Here is a 5,001-nt window from a genome sequence, read left to right as displayed (position 1 = left end):
AAACCAGTAACTTGGAAATTGACAAATGTGGGATTATAGAGCAATAATTATATTTCTTAAACATGAAAGAACAAGAAAATATGCAAATATTGGACATTTTTGGCTTTGTTAAATTTGTGGGGGGCTGTAAAGCACATGCCCTACTTCATGTCATTAATGTTTGGAAAAATACTTAGATGATGGGAAGCATACCTCTCAACCTGGAAACATCAAAAATCTGAACAAGGCCCATGAAAAATAGGTACAAATCTGTATGCTGATTAACGTAAAATTTGCATACATAATTAAGTAACCCCACCCACTCCAATGGAGTTGTGGGATACCAACTTTCAAACACAAACTGAAGAACAGACAACCAAAATATGGCACCAGAGTCCCCCTGCAGCCATTCCAGTCTCCCATTATCTGGCTATTTCGCTCCATTTACCATAAACACTAATGTGTGCATGCTGCCTTACTTCTACAATGATTATTTTGATTTTATTTTTACATTTTATAGCACAATGCACAAACACTAATAGATGTCTGCTAAACAAAGCAACACTGTCTCAGAATGAAAATAGACTTGGCATTAAAACTTCTCTGCCCTTGAAGCTCACATTCATTGAAACCGCATTGAAACCCACACCACATCCAAAGAAAATGCATCTGGCCAGTGGTGGATAAAGATTACCTTTGGGCTGTTTTCAAATCAAAGGCCCCTGGCTTGCACACAGAACAAGAAACATACATGCGTTCTTTGATACACCTTCCTGACTTTATTAAATTATGTTCCTTGTATGATACAGCACACTTGTTAGACTTAAGTTAGAGCGCATTTTACAATTTATTGGTTGAACATTTTTCCAGTAGGCAATCAAACAAAATGCAGTCAGAGCAACATAACACTATGCCAAATCAGCAGTTTCTAGAAAGACAGGAAGACTGAAACTTAAATGGCCATCATTTAGTGAATTCAGTTCTCATTTCTCACCATAGCTCTCAACCATTTAGCACAAAAAACCTGGACAAAGCCAATAATGGGGGGAATACAGAATTTACTTCTCACTTCTCACCATAGCTCTCAACGTCTTAACACAAAAAACCTGGACAAAGCCAATAATGGGGGTATACAACCCAAAATAGGGACAAGTTTCAAATACTGATCATATAAACTTAGAAAATTGCCAGAATAAAAGGTTTTGTGTTAGTTTCCATTTATTTTCTGAAGAATATGAAGTCTGAAATTCAAATGCCTGTCATTATTTAGTGAATTCAATCCTTCATTGATTTGCCATAGCCACAAAAATCCTGAAAACCACAGATTTAATGAGGAATAGAACAAAAATATGAAGCATAAATTCACAAGTGGTGGTGGCTAGGGACTTTAGGCTCTTTTTACCTGTACCCAAGGTACAGGGTTTAAGCCTGAGTACCTCTAGCCAGGGGTATTGAGATGGGGGCATTTTCACACATACACATTTCTGCAGTCTCATTTCTATGCTTCCCAATCCCAAAGCAAACACCAGCAGAAAGCAAGTTCAGCTCCAAAGCTTACAGTTTCTAGTCTGGCTTCACTTTCGTTTCAAGTCCAAAATCATAAGTTCAAAAGCAAGCACATTTCCATGCTCGCAACTAAATACTTAAGTTCAAAAGCAGAGATGTTTCTGTGCTTGCAGCTTATCCCTTGAGCTCAATTCTGACAGGCTGATGGAGCTGACATCATCGCATACATGATGACGTCCGCTCCAAAGCACAAAAAGAAAAAATTTTTTTTTTAAAAATCGGGAATGAAGGGGTGCCACTCGGGAATCGTGCACCCCATTATTTGGACCTCAAAACTTGGTAAAAACTGAGTAATTCGGTACAGTTGGGAGGTATGATGGGAAGAGGATGGAGAAAGTTAACTAAGTAAAACAAAATGCTTTTAATCAATAGTAATATTTTTACAATACATGATTTTCTTTGCATGCTATAAAGTAAAGGTTTCTCAGTTATTTTTGAGTGTAATGGGGATACTAATGTAAAGAGGTGCTGCTGTTTTTTTCTCTTCCTATCCAGTTTTAAGAAATGTAGGCACTGCAATGTAAAATGTAAATGTAAAAAGAAGAAAAGTCTGGACAAAAGAGCATGATAAAGGAAAATTTGACTTACTTTTTCTCATTCTTGCATAGGGGAATAACTGGATTAAGGCCTTTAGATGGATCTAGTAACAAATTTTAAGAAAAAATAGTAAATGAAAATGAACATAGACTATCATAAAGCTTTTTTTCTAGCAAATAAATGTATGCTTTCTAGTACCAACTTTGTATCTGGTCCTCATGTCTCCATGGAGACAATCTGACAAAAAGAAATAGCCAAGATATACTGTTTTCTGAAAGCATTCAGGTGTTTTCCTATCTGGGAGAACTATAAAGATAAGACAAAACCAGGCAGCACTTAATAGAAGCACAGGCTGTACCATACGTCTTAGCATGGATAACCATTCTATTAAGTTAACCCAAGTCTGCAAGTCTGGCTGTCAGTTTGGGACACATATTCCTATTAGGAAGGTAAAATGCCAATATTTGAAAAAGTACATAGTTTTGTGTGTTAGTATTAAGTTAATAGGTTTTAAGGGGGTATTGGGAGCATGTTTGGTTTTTTTTGTTTGAAGGCTTTCAATTAAAAAAAAAAGATCTGATGTTGTCCTTTCCATTTTTCTAGGACCCAATCCTCAGATCCAACTTGGCCACATACAGAAGACTGTGGATCCATAGCTTGAGCTCTCTATCCATAATGATCCATAATGCCCCATTCCATCCCCAACTCCTCAAATCCCATTTGCCACCATAGCTGCAAGAAGGAAAATCCATTGCTCTAGGGTAAGAGTGTCTTTTGGACAATTATTTCTCTTTAATTTTGGTAATATGTTTTTGCCTTTTAACTATAATTTAACTTAGTTTACTCTGCTCCTCCTTCAGTTTTTTTCAGGCATTAGGGTCACATATTTTTTCCCATTTCTATAGTTTCTTTTGTACCACTCATGGTGCTTGACTGGTACCTCTTTTTATTTTCTAATTTTCTAGTTTTTATTAAAAAAAAGTTTGTAGAATTATATCTACTGTTGTAGTAGTTTTTTAAAACCCCTTTTTCAAGGGTTTACTGTTCCTTGCTGCCTGCTATGTCCAAGAAACCCATCTCAGAAAAACCTGCAGGATTCAAGAAGTGCAATTCTTGCAGGCATAAGATTCCCAATTCTGAGGCCCACAAGTAGTGTGTCTACTGTTTGGGAGCGGCCCACTTGGATACTTCATGAGCTGTGTGTGCTACCTTTAATCCTAGGGCCCTCTCCAACTGCAGTAATAAGGTGATCCAAAAAGGATTTCTTCCAGCTGGGGCTCAAACCCCCTCAAAACCAGCTTCAGTGGTCTCTGAGACGAGAAAGAGACATCATCCAAAATCCCCAAAGTCTTCCTAGCCATCCAAAATGCTTCAAAAGGTCATGGATCCAAGGCCTCTCGAGCAGCCCTCAGATCCAAAGCATCCCTCAGATTTGACTGGCTCAGCACCTGCTACCAGTTATCCTCTCCTGTCCACCTCTGTCTTGGATCCCTGTCCATCAGATCTGATGAGCAGAGTAGGTGCACCAGAAACTGTACTAAAACCAGTGTCTTCGGCTTTACCCACCAAGTTATTTCAAATGCTGACTAAGCACTATAGGCTGGTGTCTATCACTTCATCTAGGTCTTCAAGGAGCTTGCCTGAGGCTGACATGGACAGAATGATGCAGATATTCCTTAGGGGTCAGATCCAGATAGGGTTTCTGCCAGTTTCATCACATCCTGGATCCATGAGCACATCTGCCCAACCAGTACTGTCTCCTTCTCCGATCTGACCTGCGGTTTAGGGTTCCCAGGATCTTAGATCTCTGAGAGGTTCAGCACTGGATCCGAGGAAGCTCCCTTCCTTGACTCTGATGGTAACTTTGACCAGCCCTACTCCGACGCCTTCAACTCAGGGTGGGTCTTAGATCCAAAGTGTTAGTGCCAGGTCCAAGGGATTGGGTTCAGGTCCTATGTTGTTGGATCTGTCCCTTCCCATAAGTGTCTCGGCCCTGGACAGCTTGGGTCCAATTCTCTCCGGAGGGACCAGATCCAGGGTTTGCCCTGACCTTCCTTCTTCAACTGCTTTGGCTTCGAGGAAGGGGGGAGATGTTTTCCCAGGTCATTCAGTTATTTAGGTTGCAGAAAGGGCTTTCTCTCTGCATAGAGAGTGGTCCTCTTTAGTGTTGAATCCTATCCATCACTTCTCATCTAGTCCTAGCTCTAAACCCATCAGTACTGCTCCTCAGGGTCAGCCAGCTTAAGGAAGCTCCACACATGTTCCTCAGTGGGAATCCCCCTTTCTCACAACACCTCCCCTGAGCATCTCTCGGAAGGTGTACCTTGGAAGAGAACATGCAAGAGGAGGCACATAGACTCCCCTCTTGAGTCTCTCATGGAGGACACCAATTTTGAAGAGGGGAATGGATCCCCCTGATTGCCACCTGATGATGTCTCCTTTGGGGACATTCTGGAAATCCTCAAGGAGAAAGGTGGCTGGTCCTCCCAAAATCCTTCTCCTGAGGAATCATTGTTCCTGAAAGCTTTCAGGGCTGGCTTATCTATGTCTTGGGTGATCCCCCCCCCTCAGAGAATGAACTTATTGACCTTGTTTCCTGATGGGCTTGGAAGGAACAGGACACTGTTGAGCCCATCACCAAGCACCTGTATAAATTCTTAGTCACCCCATCAGACAGACCTCATTGGAGCAAAGTGTCCCAGTTGATTCCATAGTTATGGCAGCAGCCACTAAGAAGGAGCTAGTGGAACAAAACTCCTCTGTCCATCCACCAAACACTCAATCCAGGCTGATGGACAGGTTTGGAAAGTGCATATATGCCTCGGCCAGTTTCACACTGAGGTTGTTAAATTATGTGGCACATTTTACTCACTGACAGAGAGAGTTGATTAAGGAGCTTTCTATCTCTCTCTCTCCGAG

This window comes from Protopterus annectens, chromosome 1.part0 (genome assembly GCF_019279795.1).
Source record: "Protopterus annectens isolate FY-2018-M chromosome 1.part0, PAN1.0, whole genome shotgun sequence".
NCBI lineage: Eukaryota > Metazoa > Chordata > Ceratodontiformes > Protopteridae > Protopterus > Protopterus annectens.
This window is presented reverse-complemented; position numbering follows the sequence as displayed.